Source organism: Periplaneta americana, chromosome 2 (assembly GCF_040183065.1).
Source record: "Periplaneta americana isolate PAMFEO1 chromosome 2, P.americana_PAMFEO1_priV1, whole genome shotgun sequence".
Lineage (NCBI taxonomy): Eukaryota > Metazoa > Arthropoda > Insecta > Blattodea > Blattidae > Periplaneta > Periplaneta americana.
In genome coordinates this window covers 154354735-154374996 of record NC_091118.1, presented here as the reverse complement: position 1 = coordinate 154374996, position 20262 = coordinate 154354735, and the positions used below count along the sequence as shown (strand labels likewise).

The 20262-nt window shown below is 33.7% G+C and overlaps 1 protein-coding gene across 2 annotated transcripts in view; it reads left to right on the top strand.

Moving 5' to 3' along the window:
* LOC138694712 (homeotic protein antennapedia-like) overlaps positions 1–20262 on the top strand; it is a 1006890-nt gene that overhangs the window by 827678 nt on the left and 158950 nt on the right. The gene's annotated exons all lie outside the window — the stretch shown is intronic.

The following is a 20262-nucleotide window of genomic DNA, read 5'->3' as shown; positions in this document are numbered from 1 at the left end:
ACTGGGTTGCTTCGCCACCCTTTATACTAATTGTGGGACTGCACTATGTAATTAGTTAATTACCTAGAAAAGGAGACCGTGGAGAGAATCTCTGAGAAGGACGCAAGGGATAATGAGTATATGTGCGAGAGTTGAAGAGAAGTTGAGACTCGGGAGTTCTCTTGGGACGGAGTAGAAGAAGGGGGCAATGTGGGAATTACAACAGAATCACAAACAAAAGAGAAGAGTCCATTCTCTAAACTACATCCATTTTGGGATCCTACAATGCTATGTGTCTAAATTCGCCTTGTTTCAATTGATAGTTACTCCCCTATTATGTGTTTACTTGTGGGAAGTGTTTTAAAAAGGTTAGGAAACTTCTTGCTAGCGAGAACTAATAACTTGAACTTGTTTTAAAGTATCGACATTTTAGGCCATAATATGCACTGAGTTCTTGCAGCCAGTAGTATAATGAATGTTTAAAATAAAATAATTTGCATTAAATAATCTCCTAATTGAGAGGGTCCCGGCAAGAAAGTTCCAAGCCACATTTTTGGCCAAATTGTACTAATCATGCCATTTCACGGGAAATGGTATAGGCCTATTTAAAATTATGGTGTCAAGAGGTTCTGCAGAAAACCTAACAGATGGCTCTATTATCTGTTTTATGTTTTATGCCCTAATACTTATTGCACCTTCTATAACGGCAAGACAGTGTCAAGCAACAAAGGTAGTTTGGAGAGAATGGTGCACTGGAGGAAGCTGAAGTTTTCTAATGAATCAAATGATGAAGGCAGTGATTCCAGCTCTGATTCTGAATATTTGCCACTATCTGAACAAGAATTAACATCAAAAACTGAAATACAGTTAAATGTTGCTTGGCATTATATTGCCCTCAGAGTGTTAAATGTAAATATGTTGATTGGACAAAGTATGCATTTCATTTCAAAAAACATGTTTCTAATTAGGCTATTTTTTCAGTATTTATTTAAAGTGGCGATACTATCCATTAATGTCTAACGTTTTGTCCCTTTTATTACCTTATGTGAGTCAAGATATTCTTAAATATTCTTAAATTTAAAACTGTTGCTTAATTAACTATTAAATAATAGTTGAAAATATAACATTTCTAATGTCAATAAAACTTCACACTATATAATTAGCAATTCTTTTGGCCAAGATAGTGTCAAGCCACAGAACAGTATACATATAGGCCTAATTATACATTTTTAGTATCGAATAATAAAAATATGTAACTTACAATATATTTCACATTTTAACTAGAAATATATCAAGGAAACTCATTAAGTTACACATGTAGAATCAAAATTAAACTTTTTCTGTGACTTGAGGATTTGATCAAACATTCAACTTGCCTTGTATCAAAAGTGTAAAAATGTGGCTTGACCCCCTCAATTATGAAAATAGAACTTGTCCACATTGTTGCCAGATATCTCAGTCCAAAATAGAACAAAAACAAATGAACAACTCTCGACATATAAACAACCTAGATCATTTTAAGAAGAATAAATTAACATGATTTTAATTTCAATGTACAATAAACGATTTTCATTTTAAATGCTTCTTTGAAGAATCGATTTCAGTATTTACATTTGTCACTTCTAGTAAAGCCTTGGTTTTTCTGAACCGACGCATGCGAGTTGCGAGGTGCGAGGTCCGCCTCTCACAAATCTGGACTATGCAAGAGATAGTGAGTGGCTTCTATAACTGCGAGGTACTCAGACCTCGCACGTCGCAGTTATAGAAACCACTCACTATCTTTCATATAGTCCGGATTTGTGCGAGACGGGCCTCGCACCTCGCAAGTCGCATGCTTCGGTTCAGAAAAACCAAGGCTTTACTTTCTACAAGAAGTTGTTATTCAGTTCAACGTACGTTTAAACTTTCTATGCGAGACATGACTCTATTAGAAAAAAAAAATGTCAAAATTACAATTATATGTTTATTTATTTATTTTATTACTAGTAAGTTTGAAATGAATACAAGTTAATACAATGTAAGATAAACTAGCCCAGTCCTGAATGAGTAAGACTCGTGCTCAGGAGGGGATTACAACACAGACAAAAATAAAATTAAACTTGAGAGTGAATACAGAATTGAATAGGCTAACTGAATTAGATAAACATTTGTTATGCTTGTCGTGTCTTAAAACTTCCTTTGAAGCTGGATTACTTAAAATCTTCCTGATTTGAAAAAATCTGGCACTTTATTATCCAATTCTTGAAAATTTTAATAGGCCTACTTTTATTAGTGCATTGTAATTTAAATGACTTAAATTGAAAAACACACAACGTATATTCTCTGATTCAGGTTCTGGTTGATATGTAGGGTTTACATCTATTATCAGACAGTATTAGGCCTACATCTCACTTGACGATTATGTGTCAGAGGAAGAACAAGTGTTTGTATGCACCTGAAGTCTGACTAGTGTAATATGTAGCTAGTCGGCGATGTATGCAATGAAAGAGGAAAGGAACTGGCCACCTTATCCCATTATCTCCTCACCTCATAAGTGGTGCTTTCTTGGTAACACTTGTGAGGTTCAGACCTATCTTTTTACAATGTGTGTATGTATAGGACGAGACAACGAATTAAAACGTGTATGGGATTGTCCCTTACAACTCGAGATGTTCGGCAACTCTGATGAAAGAAAACGAAATTTTATACAAACAAATAAATACGAAAGAACTTTGGAATAAGCTTAGACAGTAATCATTAGAAGTTGCTCTAATTGTCTTAGTACAATACATTCTTGTTTACGTTGCAACTTTCTTTTCCTTTTTGTTCGCCTCTTCAAGGACTTTTTAGAAATTCGTCCTTTGGAATTCACAAATTATATGACTTCGCATTGCCAATCAGGTAGCTTCTTTTGTTAGAAAATACCAACCATGTTAACCTGGGGTGGTCCTTCCCCACAAAGTCCCTTTCAGTTTCCTATGGCCAGGCAGTAGGTTTTGGTGTGTGAAAATACTGACTACTGACCGCCAAAATTTCCTGGAAATGTATTTTACAAGGACAGTTAGCTAGGTTAGGAAGGGGACCACTGTCAGATCCCCATACGTCTCTTATTTGTAGCTACAGTAGGCCTATGTTTTCTGGGCGCACAATATTTTATTTACCACTACTAACAGCAACTGAGTCTTAACAGTACAACTAACGTTGCTTAAGCGCGAATGGTTCGTGTTTTTCTGGGCAGCTAATAAACCGATCACTGCATGAATTAAGTCTCATGAAAAGGCGTATGAATTCTAATATATTCGCCATAGGCGTTCATTTATTTATTCTTTTTGACTCGGTCATCTAATTTCTATCTTGTTTTATTGTTTTGCTGCAATCATTGACATTTCACAAGGGTTGATGAGTAGGCTTGCATTAAAGTCTTTCTTTTTTAAAGTAGCCTACTCATGTCTCATTTGCATTATAGGCCTATTTTAATTTTGGCAGCATAATTGTAGGTCTGTTTGTAACATTTAAAGTAGGGTATTTTCTTGTTCTGCTTCAAAGATTTATTAATAATTCCTTAGGCCTAGCTATAAGTTATCTGTGTCATTGAAAAAATCATTGTGTTCAAATTATTCAAGAACACCACTTTCAATTGTTGTTTTGGAGCTCAATAATTATTTTCATAAAAAATATGATTTTCAGATGTTTGGAGTACAGTTGAACTTAGCCTAATTGCTAAATGATTAATCCCTTGTAAATCTATGTTAAATCTATAGCTCTAAAGAAAATACGTTGAATTCATTCCTTATACCTTCATTTTTTATTTTGTCTAATTTAGTGGAATCTTTAATCAATATTAGTAGCTTTATTTCGATAGTTTGTAATCTGTAAATATAACTAATTCATATTAATTTCATGTTGAAGTTTGCCGATCTATGATGTTTGACTATAATTATATGTGTACAAAACCGCCTTTGCCTATCATAAAATAAATAAATTTTCATTAACGTTTTCGATACTTGTGTATCATCTTCAGATGTGAAATGTTAGATTAATATGATGAAAACCTTGCCTATTAGATGGAACTAAATGTTGTAATTTTCGGGTCATATTAGTGTTATTGCTTGGACTTAACTTAGGTTGATCTATGATATACATGCTATGTTAGGTTAAATCACTGCGAGTCATATGATATGATCTAAAATATAAAATAAAACTGTTTAAGAATTGTAACCACTATTAGCGTAGTTATTGAAACACTTGAAATGTGAACACTTTGTATAAACACCTTAAAAGTTTAAATCACTTTGAACATGTGTTGGCTGTATTTGCTGATTTAAATCACTGCAAGTCTTGTGATATGATCTAAAATATATAAAAATTAAAACTGTTTAAGAATTGTAACCACTATTAGCGTAGTCATTGAATGTGAACACTTTGTAAAATCACTTTGAAAAATTATAATCACGTTGAACATATGTTGGCTGTATTTGCCGATTTAAAGTTCGTCGAATAGGGCAGTTTCTGTTGATGTTTGACGTTGAACTAAAGCGCAGTGTCGTTTTGTCACTATGTTTATATTTTGTTAAAATGCGTGTTGTTAAGACGTTTCATCCAATTGTAGTTGATGAAATTGATGTAAATCATAGATATATTACTGATACAATGTGGAGGATTGTCAGGTCCATAAATTTAGTACAGCCGGCGTGTCTGTAACAATGTGAATAAATATTAATAAATTGATTTGAAACTTTTAAAGTGTTTATACAAAGTGTTCACATTTCAATAACTACGCTAATAGTGGTTACAATTCTTAAACAGTTTTATTTTATATTTTAGATCATATCATATGACTCGCAGTGATTTAACCTAACATAGCATGTATATCATAGATCAACCTAAGTTAAGTCCAAGCAATCACACTAATATGACCCGAAAATTACCACATTAAGTTCCATCTAATAGGCAAGGTTTCCATCATATTAATCTAACATTTCACACCTGAAGATGATACACAAGTATCGAAAACGTTAATGAAAATTTATTTATTTTATGATAAGCAAAGGCGGTTTTGTACACATATAATTATAGTCATTAATTCATATTAAATAAAACTAAGACACAGTTTCAATTGTTTGGCCCAGAAGGTTTTTTACAATTAGTTCTATGGTCGTTTTTATGTACTCGTAGCTAGAATTAGAAAATATTTTCATACAAAATGATTATGGCAGTGGCTATTCTGATACTATCTTAGGAATGCGGGATGTAGAACATAAAGTCTATGCTTTCAATGGAAGTAAATAAGTAGATTTCTAGCATCTCTTTGAGTAAATTTAATTAACAAATCAAATCGAATCCATTTGATTTCAAATTGCGACAATTTCAGTAGGCCTACGACAGCCATTACAAATTTCACTTTTTATAATAGGTCTATGGGCTACATGTTAAAGTGTAAAAATTTCGTGATAAAATTATCTTGCTCAGTGTTCTGACACATGACATTTTAATACAATAATCAACATTTTGATAAATTACTTTTTGCTACGCACATTCTTTTCTTCACTTCAGCAAGTACTTATAATTTCATCTGTTGTTATTGTTGTAAGAAAGATATTAAATTGTGCTGTCATATGACGAGATAGAATAATAGCTTCATTATACCGAAGTCTTAATAATACATGTTACATAAGATAAGATCCTCTAAGAGTCACCTGTCTTAGCAATATTGGATGAGGGTTCTACCTTTCCTATGTAGTAATTAATACATCTAAACTTAAAGAAGTTTATGGCATATGACTTCAGAATGCCATAATTTTCTTCTGTAAACCTAACCATATATTTATAAATAGAAAGGAAGGAGTTCTAAATTTATAGTAGCTCTCATACCACGTTATATTTTTTTATCTTTCTCCTTAAGTGAAACCATTTGTATCCTTCCGTCCTACTACCTCAAGAGTCCATTTTCTCTTTCTTTTCATCTACCTCTCTTTACGGAAAAAAAAAAGGAACCTACCGACCACTTCCTATCTAATTTCTTTAGCTTAATAAGGATCTAAGCTAACTCGTCACTTTGGTGGAAAAAGAAGGGGAAGGAAGTACCTGTTTTCAGTGGCACTGCAAAGATTTCAGTTTAAGCTGCACAATTCTCATTTAACTTAGTTGGAAAAAAAAAAGTAGAAACTTGAGAGACAGATATCCTACCATAGGAAACGGTTCCATAAATTCACAATTTCAACTGCGATTTTTGTCTAAATTACATGAAAAAATAGTCTAACTTTTTATAATTAAACAGTGCTGGAAATGGGTCGATAGACACAGTCTTATCTTGGAATATTTATTTTAATTTCATGTATACATCCAGATAAAACCAAGCCATTGTTATGCTCAATCTATGCAAAAGAGCTACCATACTTTTATCATTGATTGACTGTTATTTATCAGATCATAACATTAATAAAGCTCTAGCTGATATTCAACGAAGTAAGTAGGCCTACACATTGCCTTGTCAGTTACATTAAATACCTACGACAAATAGGGCCTAACGACAAATACAGTCTTGAGTCTGTGAAAGTAAACTTTATAGTTACATTTGTTTTGAAGAAAAAGTATGGAGTTAGTAGAAAAATGTATTATACTCTTAAAAGAAAAAAATTCAATGGAACCTTGGTTTCTAAGAGAGTGACGTAAATATTTCTGCTATTAAAATTATTTTATTTTTTAGAGTGTATAAATTAGGACTAGTCCTTGTGATATTTTTTTATTTCCAACATTCATTTTCAGTTAACCTGTAATTTTCTCTCATTACAATTGAAAATGTCACTTTAACTAGTTATAGCCAATTTAAAATAGTTCTAATTATAGTAGGTAAATACCATAGCTCTAAACAATTTTTAAAAGCATTTATTGCTGTAAGTAAATGTTTATAATTTCGAAATCATTAATGCTACTTCAAATCTGAAACCATATTTAGAATCCTTGAACTTTCTTATATTGATCTTCAAAAAAAACCTACACAAGTCATGTATAGACCTACTGGAAATTTTCAAAATTGTTTACTCTTTATTGAACTTAACAAGTAAGTCGGGATGAGGTATAAACTTACCTAGTGTTTAATCTCTAATGAGGAAATTTAAAGAAAATGAAAAAGAAATGACTCAAATTATCTTTGATGCTCTAGGCCAAATATGGCCAGTGCGGACAATTCTAGCCTTTAAACGAGTTGCAACAGTGACGTGGAATCTCAGAATCGCATGCAGGCACAAGCTTGAAAGAAATTCTACGTCACTGCTGCACTTCGTTTAAAGTCTAGAATTGCCCGCAGTGGGTATGCCTGCAGGCTAATTTGATCACCTTCTACCTTGCTAGAAACACTAGAATTGTATACTGTGAGGAGAAAAACAATTTCAGTTATACCTCCTGCTCACTTGACATGCAAGACAGTTGACTGGCATCAAAATCTTCCTGACTGTAAACCTAAGAATGTGATTTATTCACGGTTACTGTTATTTTCCGAGCTTAAAGTTGTGTGAAAGTATTTGCAATAATAATAATAATAATAATAATAATAATAATAATAATAATAGTCTGGCTTTTAAGGAACCCGGAGGTTCATTACCGCCCTGACATAAGCCCGCCATTGGTCCCTATCCTGAGCAAGATTAATCCAGTCTCTATCATCATATCCCACCTCCCTCAAATCCATTTTAATATTATCTTCCCATCTACGTCTCGGCCTCCCCAAAGGTCTTTTTCCCTCCGGACTCCCAACTAACACTCTATATACATTTCCGGATTCGCCCATACGTGCTACATACTCTGCCCATCTCAAACGTCTGGATTTAATGTTCCTAAAAATAATAAGGTAAATGTTACTTATGTCCCGACCACTATAGGAACTAGATAAAATACCTTGAAAATACCTTGGATTTGAAGTATTGAGTAGTATAAAATTGAAGTGATCACTGGGAGAGCTGTGGGCCCACCGGACCCGCCCTAAATACGTAGGCTACTTACTTATATACGAAAATTGTCGTGCGTAAACGAAGAATACCGCCATATTTCTTTATGTAACAGTGGGTTTCAGTGTTGCCAACATAGTACTGTAATAATATACACACCCAATCGAACCTTACTTAACCTTTCTCATAATATTACACACGTAATCAAACCTAACCTAACCTAACCTGTCACATAATACACGCCTAATCAAACTTAACCTAACCTAACCTGTCACATAATACTAAACACTTGTTGTAACATTCCTCACACTTAGTATCATTTCGTTTTCATGTATTGCCGGCTCTGCCAATCGTGTCGGTTTCCATCTAGTGGAAGTGGATCGTACTAATACTACCTACTAATTTGAAGAAGAAGCAATGGCGACCTTCATAATAATTACATTTTACATGTTTCGTGATATACTAAATGTGTTAATGTAGTAATAATTCTCTATATATGATACAGTAAGATTTTAAATGTGTTGTGGTTGTGATAAAAGTATTAAAAATTGGTTTATAGCGCCACATTGGAAGTAACAAAAGTGTGCAATATTCGTTCAGTGGCCGGTGGATGGTCTACATTGACCAATAATAATAATAATAATAATAATAATAATAATAATAATAATAATAATAATATAGGCCTATAGACCTAATAATAGACTTGTAAAATATAATATTTGAGTACAAAAAAAACATTTTTGTTCGTAACTTCGCATAGGCTAAGTAAAAAGAAAAAAAAAACAATTCTCTCATTTGAAAAGACATGTTTTGGTTGAGTTGAGCGTATTTAGTAAAGCGTAACAGCTGATTTGTGGATATGTGTGTTGAGTTTTTTTGTTTAAACAATAATAGCATAAATGAAACTTATTATTAACAAGACCTCTATTGTTTTATGTCATAGGTTTCTGTAAAAGTAACAATTGTCTTGTAGTCTATACAACGACAATAGAATATCGCTTACGAGCATTACGGGGATATTTATATCTTGTGCATTAATTCACAGCAGTATAAATATTATTTTCTTTGTATTGTGTACACAATTAATAATAAAAACAACTGTACTACTGTAAAAAGAGAACCCGTCAAAGACAAAGACAAATTATATAAAACATTGGTCTATAGGTGGCAAAATATTATTTATTATATAGCCTACGGTTTGTATTTTAATGTAACATACGTAAATTCCTTTCATTTGACTGAATTCAAAAAAACTATAAAAAAAAGTTAACAAATCACAACACAACCACATATCAACACATTAATGTTATCCGTGTTATCACAATGTTAAAAAAAAATTCCAACTTGCCAGGGAATAGTGAGGTCTGGTCTCCACTCCACTACTGTGTATTTATTGCTTGTTTCCTCCTGGTGTTGGCGGTGCATTTTGATTTATCATAACGCGCCTGGTCCGCTAGAAGCAACTCGAGTCATGCAGAACAAACAAAACCCTCCGCCCCCATCCCCTTAGAGCTGCCTCTCACCCCTTAAAATAAAAAAAGTGCCTTTTTCCCTAGTGGTTATACATAATATAAAAACCATGTGACATTCGTATTTGTGTTGGTGCGTATGTATGTTTGCGGTGAGTGAATTTTTAGCGTTTTCTAACCCATATATGAATGTTAATAAAGGTGCTAAATTGTAAAACCAAGAGGGGAAGCTAGAGAGCTAAAAAATGGAACTAAAATGAGCAAAAGATTTAAGCTTATAAACATTTTTGTGTGGAATGTGGAATTATATGAAAAACATTATGATTAATTATCATGACTTTACATTTATAAAAATTTTGAGGTCATGCAAATAATTCATTATGTCACAAGGGTCATTAACAACTATAATATTCTCAGTAGCTATGTGTGCTAATATTTACTGTATCATACTTTTTTTCACTGTTAAGTTTGAGGAATGATTGACTAAATAAGATGATTAAGAAATGTTATAGCTTTCCCTAATTTAAAAAATCTTAGGCTATATAAGTTACCAAAATGATTACACATATTAAGTATTACTAAAAGACAGGCTTTACATATTATAGTTTCTTATAGGTAGGCCTAACTTATAGGCTAAATCATTTTCTTCTTGAATTTCAGTAGGCTAGACTAAAAATGAAGTTTTCAATACTTTTGGCAGTTTGTTTTAAGAAAATCTTTAAAATAATTACTGTATCTTATTAATTTCATAAGAATTTAAAATTTTAATACGCGCTATATCACATAGGACAAGAGTTTTTGAAGGTTTCTTGGTGGTCATTAAAAGGTCGTAAGACTCAAATGTTGAAAAAATGTAAACATATTGGGGCCTATACTAACTTAACATTATGCAGAATAAAAATAACACGATTAAGATATAATAATAATAATAATAATAATAATAATAATAATAATAATAATAATAATAATAATAATACTAATAATAATAATAATAATCCGAGGTGCCACAGCCCTTGAAGGGCCCAGACCGACCTGCCGGCTGCTGGCCTCACGTTCACATACCGAACGATCATCCAACCAGAATGGAGGTATCGTGTGGTTAGCACGATGATTCTCCCAGCCGTTATAGCTGGCATTCGCAACCGGATTTCGCTACCTATCAGATATAGTCCTGTTTAATTTACTAATTTTATTAGTAGGCCTATATGCCTACTTTTTTTTTAAGTCTTTGGAACTTTCTAATGAGTAAACATCGTTTTCTAGATAAGTAGACTTGACTTAAGCTAGAATAAATTTATATTAATAATAATAAAGAAATATTTATTAGTTGTGCGTACATTTTCAAAATACGATATCTTTCTAATTAGTAAAATGTAAATTTATGTTCTTTTTACTAACACATTATGAAACTTAAAACGTGCTAATAAAATTTAATATTTTCAATGAAAAATAAATGTTCACACACTCGCCTGTACACTTCACAGAAATGTTAAACTTAACATTACTTAAATAATACGTATTATGCTAAACTCAAAAATAAATAGATGCTCTATAGATATTGCAATACGTAGGATTTAAAAATAACAGAAATACTTCAAACTTCGTTATGTCATTAAATATTGTTCAACATGTTACATTCGTCTCTGAATAACTTCAGAAAATAACTCGTATAAATTTACTTCAGTATGTTAAAGTCTTATACGATATCGATAAATATTAAGAGGCCTACGCGCATGCCATTTGCTTCGCACAGCTACCACCATTTTGACTGAGCTGTCATTTTGCCCGAGACGTGAGACTGATGGTTGGCGGCAACTCCCCTTCCATCTCCCGCAGCAGCTGCCGGCCGAGTCGCGGCTCGTTTTCGTCGCTAGCAGAACCAACCAGCTGAACTCTCCGTCGTTGCCGCCGCAACTCTCTCACGCATGTCGTCCCACTCTTTATTTTTTTTTTTTTTTTTCGGCCTCGGTTCGTCGGGGGGAAGTAAGGTCGGCACAGGCCTGTCAGCTGCCATAGCGGTATGCTGGTGTACGCACCAGGCAGGGCCGGCGCAACTCTGCGAGCCTCTCTTCAAAATTGTGTAACATGGCAGCTCAAGGCTCCTGTTAACTCCGTTCAAAAAACATTTGTACACTGTTTGTATAACCCGTTATGAAAACATTTTTTCCTTTTAAAGTTTTAACTTACTACATTACAGTACATATTTATAAAGCACGAATAATTGAAGGGTTCCCTGCAAAAAGGAGTGACACTTAAAAATAATAAGAAAATTATCTGTTAGACCTAAACGAAAACAGTTTCCTTGGACATCATCATCATCATCATCATCATCATCATCATCATCATCATCATCATCATCATCAATTTCTGTCTTTAAGATTTCAAAATCTCCTCACTTCATCTCTTCGTACAGTCGTCCCAATGATCTTTCTTTCCCCTTAAAATTATAAATGTTGTAGGTCCCTAAAGCCTATGTTACTCTATAAACTTAAGTCAAGAGATCATTCCATTGTGTGTTCTGACTAGTTACAACACTTCGATAAATATTTATTTTAGGTAACTATGATTTAAGAGAATATGACTTGAGAATAAGGTTCTTAGGAAAATATTTGGGGCTAAGAGGGATGAAGTTACAGGAAAATAATAATAATAATAATAATAATAATAATAATAATAATAATAATAATAATAATATTACACAATGCAGAACTGCAATATTGTTTTTTTCACCTGACATAATTAGGAACATTATGTCCAGACGTTTGAGATGGGCAGTTCATGTAGCACGTATGGGCGAGTCCAGAAACGCATATAGTGTTAGTTGGGAGACCGGAGGGAAAATGACCTTTGGGGAGGCCGAGACGTAGATGAGAAGATAATATTAAATGGATTTGAGGGAGGTGGGATATGATGATAGAGACTGGATTAATCTTGCACAGGATAGGGACCGATGGCGTGCTTATGTGAGGGCGGCAATGAACCTGCGGGTTTCTTAAAAGCCATTTGTAAGTAAGTAAGCTATGACTTAAGGCTTTTACAATAATCAACATAGCGCGTGAATTTTTTGGACTCTTGTATCGTGTTAAGTTAATGGCTAGTTTAGAAGGAGAAATGTGTTAGTACAGGACAGTAAGCATATTGTAGACTAGGCCTAATCAAATTTTATTGGGAATAATAACTTGAATTGGCATAAATAATTTTACTCCAGATTTTTTGTTTATTGGCATAAATAATTTTACTCCAGATTTTTTGTTTTTTAAGTAAGCGTTCATTTAAATTGAATTGTAATTATTATTATTATTATTATTATTATTATTATTATTATTATTAGGCTATTATTATAGAGTAGTTGTAGTGTAGTTGTGTCAGACTTAGGAATATAGCCTAGGTCTATTATGAACAAATTGGGACCATTCCTAGTTCAATCAAGGATTTTGATCAAATTATCTCATGTTTTTGATAATATAATTTCAATTTTTAGAATGTATAAAATACGTAAATAATCTATGCTGTTCTTTTCCACATGGACTACATTTAATTGCTGCTGTTGATAGCTAATTGGTTGATACACGACCCTCTTCTAGAGCTATTAATAGGCCGACTCTAACAGCAATGAATTTCTCTCTAGTCCTACTTCTTGAGTAGAACATAATTCCGTTTTTGTATACTCTAAGGGCATTTAAAGATAGAATTTATTACTTATGAAGCAGTATATTAACTCGTATATTCGTTCGTTTCGTTTATTTTCTTGGTTAAGATTTATTTAGGAATTTTTATTTCACGGGAATAAACTTTTGGAAAATCGAATTTCGTTGTAATTTCTTGTTCTTATTATGAAGTTTAACGTATATGACTACTCAAGATTATTTGTTTAGAAAATCATAGGAAAGAGGTGGAAGACCGAACGGAATGAGGAATAAGAGACCGGTGCGGTGTGGCCTGAGGCCGTCGGCTGTACTCCGCTTTCTTTTCATTGCTTAATTTTCTCTGTTTAAATATCCTGTAGTCGGCAATTATCCAATCTGGTCTCTGTTCCCCATCTAAATACTGCCCTATCATTTCAACTTGTCTTTCTTTCTCTTCCTAACTTTGTCTGTTATTTTTTATCTACAACTTTTTTTCCCCGTCTTCCTAAATATAATGTCTGTGTAGTAATTTGTGTTAGGGCGAAAGGCCACATTTCCTTTTGGACTTGAGGGGCTGTAATTTACTAAATAGTAACAATTTGATGCTCCGTCCGCTACCGGTTAAATTACTTTTTTCTTTCTACTGATATTTTGGGTACTGACCTAATGAAGTTTGCTAGACTTTGTTACCTTTGGAATAAGTTTAACTTATTCTTTTATGATCATGAATATGTTCAAATTTTCTTCAGACCTGCCCGATACACGGTGCTCAAATCCTACAAAAGAGAAAAATTAAGTAGGCCTAACCTACATTATGAAATTTACTGTAAGAATGAGAGAGATCATATTACCGGTACGTAACAATGTGTTTGTCTTAATGAAGAAATTTCTATTAACTTACATGATTATATAAGATATCTACACCAAAATAGGCCTATCTATTTTTATTTTGCTCTAAATACCAAAGAAATAAAGATAAAGGAATTTTATTCACAAATATAAGTTGTATGAAGTAGGCCTATTAAGTTTGTAACAAAAAAAATATATACTGCCACGTTAACCCCTGCGTTGATAAAAAAAGATATCTAGGGATGGGTCGACCTGGTTGGCGAATTGGTATAGCGCTGGCCTTCTACGCCCAAAGTTGCGGGTTCGATCCCGGGCCAGGTCGATGGCATTTAAGTGTGCTTAAATGCGACAGGCTCATGTCAGTAGGTTTACTGGCATGTAAAAGGACTCCTGCGGGACAAAATTCCGGCACATCCTGCGACTCTGATATAACCTCTGCAGTTGAGAGCGTCGTTAAATGAAACATAACATTTAACATTTCTAGGGATGGTACCAATGACTTCCACAATCCGGACACGGAGGAACATAATCAGAGAAGACTGTCACAAGAACGACCTACCTGGACATGCTGCAGCTGTAAGCCTTAAGCCTTTCTACAGATTGTAGTTTCAACAAGATGATTCTCCACCCTACTGGTCGCAGGATGTGCGGAGCGCATATCCAGGACTGTGGATAGGACGAGATGGACCTTTGAATTGGACTCCATGTTCTCCTGACATCAGGCCGCTGGATTTCTTTCTTTTTTTTTGTGCTATATGAAGGACAGGGTGTACATCACTAAAGTGCAGCACCTTAGAGACCTCGTGCCCGGATTGTGGAAGCCATTGGTACCATCTCTCCAAGCGGACCTGGACGGAAATCGAATGCAGACTAGACATCCATCTTGCCACCAAATTTTATGGAAGTTTGTGATTTTTTTTACAAACTTAGAGTCTAATCCCTCATACGACTTATGTTTATGAATAAAATTTCCTTATCTTTATTTCTTTGGTATTGGGAGCAAGATAAAAATAGGGTATTTCAGTGTAGAAACACCGTATTTTTTTCACCCAAAATAAATTATATTTTTCCATAATTTTTTATCTGTCATATCCTCTTCTGTCAGTATGCCTACATGGCGATTTATGTTATGTCAGCTAAGTTACCATCCATCCATTTTATTTTGGTTTACCCTTCTTCATTTTCTTCTTCCTCCTCTCTCTACCTGCCACTCTAAACTTTTCTTGGTAACCTCTGGTTTGATTTTATTTTTGTATTTCCAAACAGTAGGGATTTTTTTATTTGTTTATCTTATTTTTTTAATTCATGCTCGTTATCTAGTTTTCCTGTCAAGCTTATAGGTACCGGTACCAGATAGGAGACATTAGATGGAAGATAGTATTTTGTAGGCCTAACTGTAATATTATGTAGGAAGAAAGGTGAGTCATGACATAATGCATTTCTAATATTTTTCAGTGTATTTAATATGTCATACATGAAATACAATTTCGTATTTCACATTATAAAAATGTTTATCCTTTTAGAATCTTTTATGCCTTGGGGTACTTTAAATAATCTAATACCAGTTTACAATGCAACACAAACATTTTTAGGGGAGGTGTAGGCTTAGTTCTACGTTATTATTGCTAGTAGCGAATTTCTCCGGAAATCCGAGAGCAAGTAAATGCTGTAACTCTGGATTTATTACCATCATAGTCAAGAAAATCCTATGAAAAGAATAAGATTTATTTAAAAATTTGTCGTACAAGTTTTTTATACTGTAAATTTTTTACAGTTGTAAATAATGACGTTCTTTTGATGCACAGAGACTGTAAGAAAAAAGATACTTAAATAATAGTGATAAAAATAAGTTAAATGAATATGTTTTAAATGCAAACTCATTACAAACCTATGAGCCTATACTTATGACTAAAGATGGTAGATTTAATAAATTAAAATTAAAAACTTAATACTTCAAAAATTAAATTTAGCATTTTAGGCCTATAACTTTTTTAATATCAGAATTTAGCACTTTTTTTTAGCGTTTTCGAATGGAACAATATTATGGAAAGTTTTACGGTAGAAATTCAATCTCATCAATGTGTTAAGAGATATATTTTTTATATTTACCAGATAAAATTCTTCAAAATAGTAAATAAGCAAAGAACATACTGTATAAAATTACAGTGGAAAGGTCAACATTAAGAAATATTTCGAAAGGTATGGACCTGCTAACAGAGACAGACTGATATGCATTCAAAATCAAATCAGCAGTCAAGACAAAAATAGTTTCATTTCATTTAATGACACTCATTAAAGTTTAACTTGGAACACATTTCAGCATTACTCTCCTTTAATCTGTTTCACCTGTCTATGACTATTAAATTTAACTTACTAAAATCGTTCTGCATCCACGTTTTTAGTAGGTGACCAGGTGGACTGACTGCATGCGTAAAGAGTGGAAATCTTATTTACATTACTAATACAATTTTCTGACAGTCAACCTCTGAATTGTCACTAATACTAGTTACTAAATATTTTTGAAAATCAATAATCTCATAAAAAATTGCCTGAGTCTCCAGAAATAAAATATATAATCGAGGGGTTCGGGAGTAAGACGTGTTATTGACGTTTTAATGTTTTGAAGTTATTAGGTAGGTCTACATAGAACAGTTAGTATAGTTACCAGGAAAATAAAATCTGTATACTTTTGCCATCTGTTGAGATGTTGGAAAACTAACTGCTGCATTAGACGCAGAATGTAAGATGCCATATTATACACTACATAGCTTATAATTTTTTTTACCGAAATCTCAGTTACCATGTTTTACGTCCGAGTCCTTCAATTTTTGTCTTAGTAGCCAACGCATTTTCAGGATTTGTGGTAGCCTACTGTTGAATTGGATTAGAAAACGTATTTGATTTTTTTTACAAAAAGACAAATATGTCTCATAAAATGTACTTTCGCTCTTAAGCTTACGTAGTGAAAACAGATCCTACATTTTGCATTTTGTCCACAATTTCGCATTTTATTGCCTATTCAAAAACTACCATAATAGGCTTTTAACACAAAATCATTTATTTTTACAACATTTGATAGCATTTCGAATTTATCGTGCTTGCGAAAATATTCTAGGCTATCTCTACTTATAATAGACTTACAGAAGCAATAAAAGAACTTGAAATTGAAAATATTGCAGATAAAGTACGAGTACATACTTAAGGAAAAAAAACTGGCGTGTGTAGTTCTTCAATAGGCTATTTCTACACTACTTACGGATATAACTTTGATTTTGTCAAATACGTGTTCTACTTTTATATTACACAAATATCAAATTATCATACGTCTTCAGTTGCAGAAATAATCATCATATTTATACGAAACATACATGATATATATTCTACATTTCTACAATTGTACACGTCATTTTATTTTAAAATAACGAACCATTCTTTTAATTTTTTGTTGGATCTGTTAGGTAAAGCGACATGCCTATTCGTTCTGTCGGGAGTGTTGCCAATGATATTTCTCATGTTGCCTCTTTTAATCAAATTCACTCGTTTCCTCTTGTGATTTGTTACTGCCTCCAGAGCATTTTAAAATAATTTAATTTAGAGTTTTTCCTCCTCCTCCAACTACCGTCTACCCCAACTCCAAACCCAATTTCCATTCCCCCCTTTTAACTGTCTTTTTCCTTTGCAGTTGCAACATAGAAATTTATACGTTTCCATCAATTAGTGCGGATGGTTTTTGTACTAAATCTAATTCTGAAATAGAGGTAGGCGTATAGCACGTAACGTATGATAAAATCTTACTTGTGATCTTTTTTTAAGTAGTGGACTAAGTATTTGTTTGTATGCCTAAAATGTAAAGAAGAGACAGCGGTTTGCTATTGTCTCATATCAAAGTTGCTTTAGTTTTTTTAATGTAACTTAACTATCTTGTAGACATAACCTCTCTAAAACTTTCTCATCTTGCTATTGATTAGGGAATTTGAGTTCAATGTCTAGCACAGAAATGGATACGTGCGAGCTTGTGTGTGTGTGTAATTTCCATAATAAATGCAATGTGCCCTTGGTCTTGTGTTTGTCCTATATTGCCTTCAATGGTGACATGACCCAGAGTTTCGCTATTAGTAAATGCCCGTGACGGAGTGATTAGCCTGTTTGCCTTCCACTCTGGCGACCACGATTAGATCCCAGTCTGAGTCGCTAAGGAATTTATGATGGATAAAGCGGGTGCGAGGAGTTTTCCTCGGGGTTCTCCCGTTTCCTCCCACTATTATCATCATCATTCCACCATACTCCAAAATCACCCACATTCTCCGAGGTCCTGAGCCAGACCTCCAAAACAAATTTAAAAAATAGGCTGAAAGTTGTAGGCCTACACATTTGTCTTAATAAAGACTGTTATTAGCAAATGCATAGTGTTTATCCGTAATTTTATTAAGTGAGAAAACCATCCGCATAGTTTAGACGGTAGAACGTTTGCGTGCTGATCCGGAGCTATACTCGGGCGTGGGTTTGATTCTCTCTTGGGCTGATTACCTGGTTTGATTTCCCCCCCCCCCCGAGGTTTTCCCTAACCGTAAGGCTATTGTCAGATAAGACCTAATCTATGGCGAATCCTTGGCCTCATCTCGCCAAATACCACCATCTCGTTATCACAAATTCCTCCGACTCTAAATAACCTAGTTGATACAGCATTGTTAAGTAATCAACTAGAAAAAATAAACACCTGAGTGCACAGGTGAAGCAGATAGACCTAAATATAATCATTATGATGATAAGGACAGATAATTTTTAAGATGAAAAAGACGAGGAAGTGGAGTGGAGATGTGGAAGGAATATAATGACGATAATGATTAATGATTATGGAGATAATGAGGAGACGAATAACAATAACAATGATTATGTGGAGATCGATAAGTAAGACGATGATAACAATGACAATGTTAATATAACGACGTGCATTCTGTTGTTGCTGATGACTGTGATGATGGTAGTGATGATGGTAGTGGTGAAAATGATGATAGATTCTGGATTAGATCAAATGGTAGCGAATTAGTTGCGAACTAAGGCTGCCTTGAGGTGTTGGTTCAAATCTCACTTCGTTCGAAACCATTCTTCATAACATGCAACTGAAATAGAGTCTTATTGTGCATTTATTGTTAACTATAGTTACAAGTACAGTATAGTTTTGTGAAAGCTTTGGGATAATATTGCTCTAAATTTTCAATGCAAAATATATTGTATTTGTAATTCTAAATTCTAATAAGCTTACACAATTTCGTAAATTGAAAAAATCGCTCTGCTTATTTTTCAAACTTTTCCTCGGTTTTGTAAAAAGCATTTTCCAACCTTGTATCGTAATATAGGCCTACTATTTCAAAACTGTGTGGACCTACACCTTTGTTTACCTTACTTTTCCTCTAACGCTGGAGGTAAAGTCTGTGTGATGAATCTTGTCTCACTGTGAAAAGAGAGAGAAAGGAGGTATGTCTTACTTCGTCTGTGTTGTTAGGGTGATGGGGGAGTGGAGCGGTGCCGTCCATCCATCCAGTGGCGGAAGGGACTAGTTGATATATTCTGTAGCACAAAATAAAATAACAAAACATCTCTCTTCGTACTGTGTAGTTCCGTCACTGAGCTTGCCTTTCAAGAAACTGAGTTCCGATAGCCTGTACAATAACAAGGTTTTGAAAGGAATCCTGAAAATTTACAACCCTCCTATAATCTCCACCCTCATTTGAAGGGACTTGGTTTTATTGCTACTGAAACAAGATAAACCAAATCAGGTATAAGCGTTTGGAAAAACAGTCTTTGCAACGTTGTAGTTTCTGCCTAATTTTCTTTTGCAATTTATTGCTAAATAGTCCCAAAATGTAATATTGTATTGTTTTTGCTACTAGAAGCGTTCAAAGTGTTTTGATTTATCTTCGTATTAATAAACGAAACCAATGTCGCTTTAGTAGCATTTATATCTGTATAGAGATTTGTGAATCGGACTATTGAACAGACAATTTTATTACGAATCCATTGACAAGCCGAATCTATACATTGCTCGGAGAACAAGAGATTATTAATATCAATTATTTTAAGATGGAAATCGCCAGTAATTCTACCCTACGCCCATAAACATAGCGTATTGTGCTTTTTTTTTCCCTCCTCTCTCTGAGAAAGGAAAACGAGAGACCATTACGATAACCACAGTAATGGAAATGATAGTATGTATGTGATCCATCATACCCCCAAAGTACTGGCATCTATAAATTACCAAGATACTATTTCGGTGATGAAGTTTTATGTACGGTCTGACATGTAATACACACACATGCCTCCACATATCTAGGGTAGGACTCATAGTTTTCACTCTCACCGAGATGCGGGTTAAAAAGCTTTCTAAGGGAATATGAGTGGGTGGCTTTTTTTTTTGTC